Below are 10,351 nucleotides of genomic sequence, written 5' to 3'. Positions count from 1 at the left end.
TTTGTCAAAAGTTGAAGAATTGGAGTTATGTAAAGCATTAATTAAAGCTTGGAAGTATCTAATTAGCTTATTAAAAAAGAATACATCGTTATATATAGCCCTAAGCCATCTAATTTTTACCATCCAATTTTGTCGGATTAATAGCTATCTTTTTAGATTAATTTAAGTTGAATAGTTAGTCGATTGTGTTAGTACCGATGGAATCAAAATATCTCCACAATGATGTGATATTGTTCACTTTGGGCCTAAACCCTCATGCTTTGTTCTTAGGCTCTCCCCAAAAGGCCTTATACCAATAGAGATACTTTTCATCCTTTTAACCCCATGATTTTTTCCATGTACTTTAGATGTGGAACTATGTTTGCACACTTGCAACCCAACAATCTCCCCTCAAACAAAGGACCATTGGCCCCCCCAACGTCGTTTTGATGTTTGAATTCTCGATCCACCAGGACTTTTTGTCCCTCGCGCGGTCCACCCCACCTACTAGGACTTCCCACCTAGCCGCAGCTAGGACTTTTTGCCCCTCGATCCACCTGACCTACTAGGACTTCTCACCTGGTGTCTGATCCTCTTGATTCAGACACGAGAGCACCCACTTCCTTTGTTTAAGGTTCAAACCACATGGTTAGATCTGGATCATGGCTCATCCGGCAGTTAGTCCGGTGAAGAGCGGTCTCGCTCTGATACCAGTTGTTACTACCGATGGAATCAAAATATCTCCACAATGGTATGATATTGTCCACTTTTGGCCTAAACCTTCATGTCTTTATTCTTGGGATCTCCCCAAAAGATCTCAAACCAATGGAGATACTTTCCATCCTTTTAATCCTATGATCTTTTCCATGTACTTTAGATGTGGGACTATGTTTGTACCCTTTCAGCCCAACAGATTGTCCTTCAGTCAATTTGATTATCTACATAATTATTAGTATACTTAAACTGAATCATTGAGTCATTTTTTTTAATGTGTAATTGTTTTAAATATATAATTAAATTTTAATCACCTTAGAATATATATATTCAAATTTAAATTTTAAATAAAAATAATTCATAATAATTTTGAACCCAAAACACATACTATTGTTAAGTGATTGAGTCACTTTAAAACCTTTTATAAAATTATTTTTAAATCCTTATTGGTAAGGATGATTAAAATTTTGATTCAATTAAAGTAACTAATTGAACTGAATTAATTCAGAAATTAAATTTGTCAATTAATTATGAACGTAATTTTAAAAATTAGTTAAACTGATTAAAAATTTTTATTAAATAATAAAAAAATATTAAGATTTTTTTAAATTTTTTATTGAACTGATTGAGTTTTTATTTTAAAAACTTAATTTTTTAAAAAAATAATTAATTTGGGTATAGATAAAATTAATTAATTTTTTATCTATTCGATTTATTTAACTTCAATAGTAAAAATTGATTGATTAAATTGGTAAAAAAAACTCTATTAGTTTGATTTTATCTGGTTTGATTCGATCGATTCAATTTTAATCAAATACTCGCCCTCATGGTTTGGTGATTTTAAAAGATAAATAAACTCCAATAGCCTAAAATTCAGATTCAATTATAATTCGAAGAAAAAATTACTCATTGTCTCTTGGCCTACTATGAAATAACTTTTATAAAAACTATTATATGTTCATTTTTTTTAAAAAAAAATTCTCAATCAATAATATGGCAAACCTTGAATTCTGGTGAGTCATGCTGATGAAAAAATAATAAAAAATGTTGAAATACCTTCTACTTCTTCCTTTTTTTTTTAATTACAATTCAAAAAAAGTCAAAAATATTGTAAATGTTATTTTAACTTTTCATTTGTAATATTTAAATCAGATTTTTATTTATTTTTACTTAGGAAAAAAGTTTAAATATAAAGATTTTATAATTATTCTAAAATTTATAAATAATAATTTTTCTAAATTTATTAAAATAACCCTTATTCCCCCCCTCACTCTTCTTTATATCCTTTATACTTATGGTTGGGGCCATCTATCCTAATCAAGGTTGATCAAATTGATTAAGTTTAAGTTGGCTCAGTTGAAATTTTGATATTTGATCAATATGTTAGTTGATTGAGATGTTACGTAAGTCAAGGTTGACCGGATACTTGTTAATCGATTAATATATTAGTTGATTGAGAATGAATCAAGTAGATCAAGATTGATTGAATACTTGACGATAGAAAATTTTAAGTGGATTATAATTGACTAGAGACTTGATAGTTGGAATCCAATATGGAGTTAGCACAAGAAGAAACTCTAAGTGAATTTTAGTTAATCGGATACTTGATAGTCAGAGGTTTAACAGAGAGTTGACATGAGGCGTAAAGTTTCGACAAGTTAAAATTAATTGGATACTAGGTAACGAGGAAGTCCTGACAGGTCAAAGTTGACCAGCTAGGCAACAAAAAGTCTTAGCATGTCAACGTTGATTATATTTAATGTCAGACAAAAGAAGTTCTAATAGGTTGAGGTCAACTGGATACCAAACAAGATGAGAATTCGACTTTGATAAGACTAAAATAGAAGTATTAATCAATTAATAGAATGTATAGATCGATTAATGGATGCAAAACTTTAAAACCTCAAAAAATACGGTTGCTATAATATCACTATAGTATTGATGCAGCAGTAGTGAACAATATTTTGCTACAGTGTTGCTACAATCATAGTCAATTGATGGGTTTAATCATTCAGCTAATAGGAACATTATACAAAAGCTTTAAAACTCGATTATCATCAGTCGACTGATAGAGTGTCTCAGTTGATTAATATCATTATATTGTTCAAGCAAACAGAAAATTCATAACTCAACTACATGATTTGACTAATTAGAAAATAGTCGATCGATGATGATGGGTAGTCATTGATGTTGAAATGGATGGAGCCGTTGAGCTAATAGATAAAAGCAACGTTCGAATTTATAGTGGACTAGTCGATTGATAGGCGAAAATCAACCTCAACTTGAAGGTTATAAAAGAAGAGTCTCGAGGAGATTATTAACACCGATTCTTGGAGGTTCTAAAGCGAAGTGCTGATACATTTCTGAATCAATAAGAGATAAATTTCAAGCAACAAGAAAGCGCTCAAAGTAAAATTCATGTAAAATAGTTTACTTTCATTGTATTTATTTTTATCTCTTGTATTTGTTTATGTTATGTATAACAACATATTTGTAAGATATTTCTCCACCTCTAGAAAGTATTTTATTTAAGAAGGAGAAGGATTAGTTATGGTAGTCGTTAGGATTAGGCCTTAGACGTAGTCGTCTTAAGAAATGGTGAACAAAGTAAAATAAACTTATTTTGCGTCATGTTTCGTTGGCTTCACTTCGAGGTTTTCGTTGCGCATTTAGAAAACGAAACGATCGAAGCTATTCACCTCCCCTCTCTAACTCGCGAAATTTTAACATTTATAATCTATTAGACTAATTGAGTTAGTCAATCTAATTAATCCAAATATATTAGTTGAGCCTGACGATTTAAGTAGATTAAGAGAGTTGGGCAATAGAACAAATAAAATAATCTAACTGAATTGAACATGGCAATTAATTTAGATAGATTAATTAGTAATCTAGTCTAAACACGTCGAGTTGTCCAATTTACTCTGGTCCATCTAGTCGAGTTAGTTTTACCAATTGAATTAATGAGTTAAATCAATTTAAATAAATTATGTAAATAAAATATATTTTAAAATATTTATATAATAAAATAATATGAATGAATAAGATAAGAAATAATTAATAACCGTGGGAATCCATTACGCGTGACTTTTTGAAATAATTAAATTTGATTACTTAAATAAGCAAATCATGCAGAAGAAGCTCCCTCCCACTGGCCACTACTTGCTACACTGTTCCGTTGCAGACTGACAGCGGCCGCTGCCGACTCCTCCACCCAGATCAAGCAGGCGGAGAAGCCCCGAGCACAGAGCAATGGCGAATCGCAGCGCCAGTCTCCTTCTCTTCCTCCTCCCTTTTCTCCTCTCTCCCCTGCTCGCAACTCCGGCTTTCGCCAAAAAGGTACGCGCTCGATCGATCCCGTTCCCTCTTTCTTTATTTGGGGATCCGACCTCGCCGTGCGATTTCTGATCCATCTCATTCTCTTCGATGCAGTCGTATGTCGTCTACTTGGGCGGCCACTCCCACCGGCCAGAGGAGGCCTTGCGGCTCTCCCACTACGAGTTCCTTGGTTCGTTCTTGGGGAGGTAAGAGATCGGGCTCTGAACACACACCGATCCTCTTTATGGTCTTTCACAGAAGTCCTTTTTGATCGCATGCAGCAAGGAGGATGCCCAGGATGCAATTTTTTATTCCTACACCAACTACATCAACGGCTTCGCTGCCAATCTCGAAGATGAAGAAGCTGCTGTGATCTCAAGTGAGGCAATCTCTAGGATTTCTGTTTTTTTCTGCCCTCATTGCTCATCGCTTTGATGATTTCTTCTCTCTCGCAGAGCATCCGGCTGTCATATCTGTGTTTCCCAATAGAGGGCACAAGTTGCACACGACGCGATCGTGGGAATTCATGGGCGTGGAAAAGAACGGCAGGGTTCTTCCGAGCTCGATATGGGCGAAGGCCAAATTTGGGAAAGATATCATCATCGGAAACCTCGACACGGGTACTTCAAATTATTCGCATCGAATTCTACAATCTCACTGCTATCCCTTCACATTTCAACAAATCCCATAAACCCAAAAAACCATGATAATCAAACCCGATGTTTTTTTATTAACTTTGTGCAAAATAAACTATCATATCCCTGCGTACTTCTTCCCCCGATCATGCTATCGGATAGAACAGTCAGTAACTCCCATTGTCACTTTTCGAAGAACTTTTTCACATGTAACGGCCACCTTTTGTTTTCGGCAAGAAGAAGAATATTTACATCATTACTTTTAATTTCTCAAATATTCTGTATCTATTATCGATCAACAATCTTGATTCTTGTCTCCATTAGATGTCTTAATTACTCTAGATCTCCATTAGATGAATCAACAATCTCGATTCATCATTCACTCATCTTAAATTAAATGCATAACTTGATAATTTCTATTGAATTTGGAGTTTGATGTTAAATTATGAAGATTTCCCAGGACAGAAAATGCAGTCAACATGTGATTTATTTATGATTGATGAGCAGGTGCGTGGCCGGAGTCAGAGAGCTTCGACGACGAAGGCATGGGACCGATCCCACCTCAGTGGAGAGGAATCTGTCAGGATGGCACTGATAAAGCCATCCACTGCAACAGGTCCTACTGTCTCCTTATCATCTCCTACCTTCAAACTATTCGCTGAACTCATCGTGTGCCATCATCATTGCATTTACAATGTCTGCGTTTCTCACCAAAGAACCGCAGATGCTTCTGCATGCCATCAGTTGGCAAAGGAGCAGTTTGCATGTGTGTGGTTTTCTGATTGATTATTGCTGTCATATGACTTTACAACTCTTTTTCATTTTTTTTAACAAGAAATGATGATCTGCACCACATACATGAAGGATAAAGAATGGTTGAAGGATAAAGAACTGCTTTAGCATAAGAGATTAACCAAGTTGGTCTACTTAATCATCTCCCTAATCTTTTGGTTTTACTGTTTCAATTAACAAACATGGCAGGGGACTGTATTTTATCTAGGGACATTTAAAAATTATTTATCAAATCATGTATCGTAACTGTACCAAATTATTTTTTAATGTCGCTTTAGATGAATTATTTTTTAACGTGGTATTTTCTTTTTTTATAACTTTATAGTTGTTCAAACATCTTTAGAATATCTGCAAAATAGTTTTATAAATTTTAGAAATGAAATATGGCTTTTAATAAATGTTTACTTTGTTTGTTTATTGATCTTTCGTAGACTTGTACAGCTTACAAACTTATTTAGATTTTTAACAATGAATTTGTTAAAAACTTATTATATAATAATTTGGAATGGCAACCGTTTGATCTCTCCCGCGTCACACATCTGACGGTGGTTGTTGCAGGAAGCTGATCGGTCTAAGGTACTTCAATAAAGGGTACCTCTCGGCTGTCGGCACCGCCGCGATTCCCGCCGCCGAGTCGGCGCGCGACACAGATGGGCACGGCACGCACACCCTCTCCACGGCGGCCGGCCGGTTCGTGCACGGCGCCAACCTCTTCGGCTTCGGGAACGGAACAGCCAAGGGCGGAGCTCCCGGCGCCCGCTCCGCCGCTTACAAGGTCTGCTGGCCTCCGGTAAACGGCAGCGAATGCTTCGATGCGGACATACTCGCGGCCTTCGACGCCGCCATACACGATGGAGTCCACGTTCTCTCCGTCTCTCTCGGCAGCGGGCCTACGGATTACTTCAAGGACGGGGTGGCGATTGGATCATTCCACGCTGTCAAAAACGGTATCACCGTCGTGTGCTCTGGTGGAAACTCGGGGCCTGCGGCAGGATCGATCTCGAACACCGCGCCGTGGATCATCACAGTCGGGGCCAGCACCATTGACAGGGAGTTCCCTGCCTATGTTTCTCTCAGCAACAATAATCAAATCAAGGTTTTTCTGGTTTCTGATCATTGATGCATCACGTTCTTGATTCGTTATACTTTTGACCAAATTGATCTTTTGATTTGGATTTTTTTTTTTTTTTGATACCAGGGTCAAAGTCTTTCTCCAATGGGACTTCCGAACAATGAGTTTTACCCTATCATTGACTCGCAGAAAGCCACGGCAACAAATGCACCACAGGATTCATCGTAAGGAAGTTTTTAAAATACATTGTTTATTGCATTTGTTGTCGATTGATTTTATCACGAGCAAAAGTCAAATTTCATGTTGTAAAACAAGTTACATGACTCTCCACAACTAACTAATGCAAGAATCGAAATCCTTTTTGCTTAGTTTGATCGGGTTACCACATATCTCAGTTTCTGTTTATGATTTCACAAGCTATTCTCGTTTTAACACTTTAAGCCTAGTCAAGCTTAGAAAACCAACAGAATCCTCATAGAGCATAACTAGATAAATAAAATTAACATTAATTCTAATAGATAACAGATGGTAGTTTCAAACTGATAAGCCTAGCTCTAAAAGATCCCATTCTGATGAGCTTATCTCTAAAAGATCCCCTTTATATGTATATGATTTGATTTTCCCAGAATACATTTTACAATCTCAATGCATAATGTATCATGATTGAAGTTATCAGATTTACATCTCAATAGTCAACGCTTGTATACAATTCTTGGAAGATCACACATGATGCTGGTACCACCTTCATTTAGTTAACTGCTCCTATGATTCTATTCATCCAGCTATGTCTTCATTATTGCAAACAAAAAAGTAAGTTGGCTGTTGCATTTAACATGCAGCAAGTTGTGCCTTGAGAACTCTCTAGATCCAGAGGAGGTTAAAGGCAAGATAGTTGTATGTCTACGAGGACAAAATGCAAGAGTAGAGAAGGGGGATGTTGTTCGCCGAGCTGGTGGGATTGGAATGATATTAGCAAATGATGAATCTACTGGAAATGAAATTATTGCCGATGCTCATGTTCTTCCTGCAACCCATATATCATATGCAGATGGTGTAGCTCTATTATCCAAACTCAACTCTACCAAGTAAGCAATTTAACTTTGCACTTTTCTAATTTTAAATCAATCATTAGAGTGCAAACAGAAGATCAACTTTTTAAAGCATCTAAAAACATATATATATATATGGTTTAGGCTAGCTTCAATAATATATTTATTTAGGTAGAACATCATTTCAAAAACAATTGGCTAGTTAAGAAAATTGATTGCTGCTTTTTTTTTCCTTTTTTTATAATGGTTGTAGTTGCATGGACTTTTTTGTAATTTGTCAAATTACAATAAAGTCAAAGTTCATGAGATAGGTGCATTGTTTCATTGATATATTTGTTATGCCAACATATAAATTAGATATTCCGATAATTATACTTAATTTCGTATGTGTTATTGCATATGCTTCCATATACCATATCCCTATGTGGTGGGTCAACCACACACTAGCATACACTTTCTAAAACCTCAATAATCACTTACCTACGTGCTGATATCATAGAACTTAATTGATTTAAGGTGTCATTGTAGATGAATCAGCAAAAATACATAAGACAATAATTTAACCATTAATCTAGAATTGAGATATATGCCCCAACAATGATAACACTAATAATCCACCAAGAAAATAAAAGTTGTGGAAGTCATATGTGAAATCCTGCCAATAAGGTAAATCAAATTTTAAATTAAGAAAATAAAAAAATAAATTAAGTTTAATCAATAAATATATTTTGTACATATATATTTATGCTTTTCATTAATGTTGTTAATTCAAAATTATTGTGAAAACGTTGAATTTAAGAAATCAAATTTACTAATGAATTAAAAGCATCAAAGCCATTTTAATAAGGTCAAGGAATGAAATTATTGAATTTTGTAGATTTTTTTAGAGAAATTATTTAAGAATAAAATATACCAGAACACATGGTTAAAGATTATGTCTTCTTTAAAAACTAAAAAACTAAAACTAAATCAATTTTTATGACATTGGGTTTGAGGATGAAATTAAAAGCATTATAAACAGATCAATGGTTGAATATTCTAAAATTTGTAGAATTTTATTTAGAGAAATTAATCAAAAATAAAATATACTAAAATTCATGACTCATTATATATATATATATATATTGGTGAAGACTAGTAGAGATGTTAAATAAATTTGGTAGCTTTCATAAGCAGTCACACCATCCATCATAGATAATTCTTTTTTCAATGGAGACTAGTCCGTTGCAAGAGATGGTTGAAGATAAGATTTTTGTCACGGGACTCTCACGGAATATTGATAATTCCTCAAAGACCATTTTTGTTGTTGTTGTTGTAGTGGAAAAAAAATAAATATTAAATTAATGTGTGAGATGGATATATGTTTGTTTCAATATTCTTGTCTTTATGATACTTATTTTTCTTAAATCTTGTATGTAGGTCATTATTCGGTCATATTTCGACACCTAAGACAATAATTGGTACAAAACCTGCACCAATTATGGCTGCCTTTTCTTCTCGGGGACCAAATACAGTAAACCCCGAGATCCTCAAGGTTATCTAGGAATTCTGTTGTTTTTCTTTTCAAAGTCTTAGTTAATCCAATGACCTTAGCAATTATTGTTCACGGTATGCAGCCTGATATCACTGCACCTGGGGTTAGTATCATTGCTGCCTACACTGAAGCCACTAGTCCAACAGGTCTAAGCTTTGATGATCGGCGTGTTTCATTCAACTCCGAGTCTGGGACTTCCATGTCTTGCCCCCACATTTCTGGAATTGCTGGCCTACTGAAAGCTCTCCACCTTGAGTGGAGCCCCTCAGCCATTAAATCAGCCATCATGACAACAGGTTAACACTTAATTTTCTTCTCGTACAGACTAAAATGGTTCATTCAACTTCATCATTGTTTGTTCTATTTTCAAATTGCGCAGCTAGAATTCGAGATAACTTTAAAGAGCCTATGACCAATTCATCCTTTTTGAAGGCTACCCCTTTCTGCTATGGCTCTGGCCATGTCCAACCAAATCGTGCAATGGACCCAGGCCTTGTTTTACGACTTAACTCCAAAGGATTACTTGAACTTCTTGTGTGCCCTTGGCTACAACTCCACTCAAATAGCTACATTTAGTCTTGAACCTTATGCATGCCCATCAAAACCATGTAAGCTGGAAGACCTGAACTATAGCTCAATTACTGTGCCTAATCTCTCAGGTGGCAGCAGCTTGACGATAACCCGAACATTGAAGAATGTTGGATCACCGGGCACATATAGTGTCCGCGTCGAAGCCCCTTTGGCGTTTCAGTTGTCGTGAAGCCTACCAGCCTAAAATTTGAGAAACTAAATGAAGAGAAGAGTTATAGAGTTGCTTTCAAGGCTAAAAGAAACAAGTTAACTGAAACGTATGTGTTCGGTCGCTTAACATGGTCAGATGAGAGGCATTATGTCAGAACTCCTATTGTGGTGAAGGCAGTGGCTTAGAGAAATATGCAAGACTCAAAAACATGAAAGACGTAGTAGTTCCATAGATCAAGCATTGAAATAGAAATGTACTGGTTAAATTTTATCTGTAAATACTGCAAAGGTAAAGGTGATCATTCATACCAATACCAAAACAATTTTCTTTCCCTTTAATTCATACCAACAGTTCAGTGCCTTTGGTTTAGTGGAAAAAAAAGTTAATTAAGAATAAAGATGTTTTTCCTCGAAAAATCTTTGTTTCAATACATTTCAAATGAAAAAAACATAGTTTTCTGACTGATACGGGTGAATTGATTAGAAGGAAATTATTATTTTATCAAATTATTATTAT

At 35.2% G+C, this 10,351-nt stretch overlaps 1 pseudogene; it reads left to right on the top strand.

Annotated features, from left to right (window-relative positions):
* Positions 1 to 3,945: 3,945 nt before the first annotated feature.
* On the top strand, positions 3,946 to 10,020 carry LOC141816494 (subtilisin-like protease SBT5.3; annotated as a pseudogene).
* The last annotated feature ends 331 nt before the right edge of the window (positions 10,021 to 10,351 follow it).

Source organism: Curcuma longa, unplaced genomic scaffold (genome assembly GCF_044706935.1).
Source record: "Curcuma longa cultivar G26 ecotype Majalengka, Jawa Barat unplaced genomic scaffold, ITB_CL_G26_1.1 contig_16975, whole genome shotgun sequence".
Lineage (NCBI taxonomy): Eukaryota > Viridiplantae > Streptophyta > Magnoliopsida > Zingiberales > Zingiberaceae > Curcuma > Curcuma longa.
The sequence above is the reverse complement of the archived record's forward strand: the minus strand, read 5'-3'. Positions and strand labels throughout refer to the sequence as shown.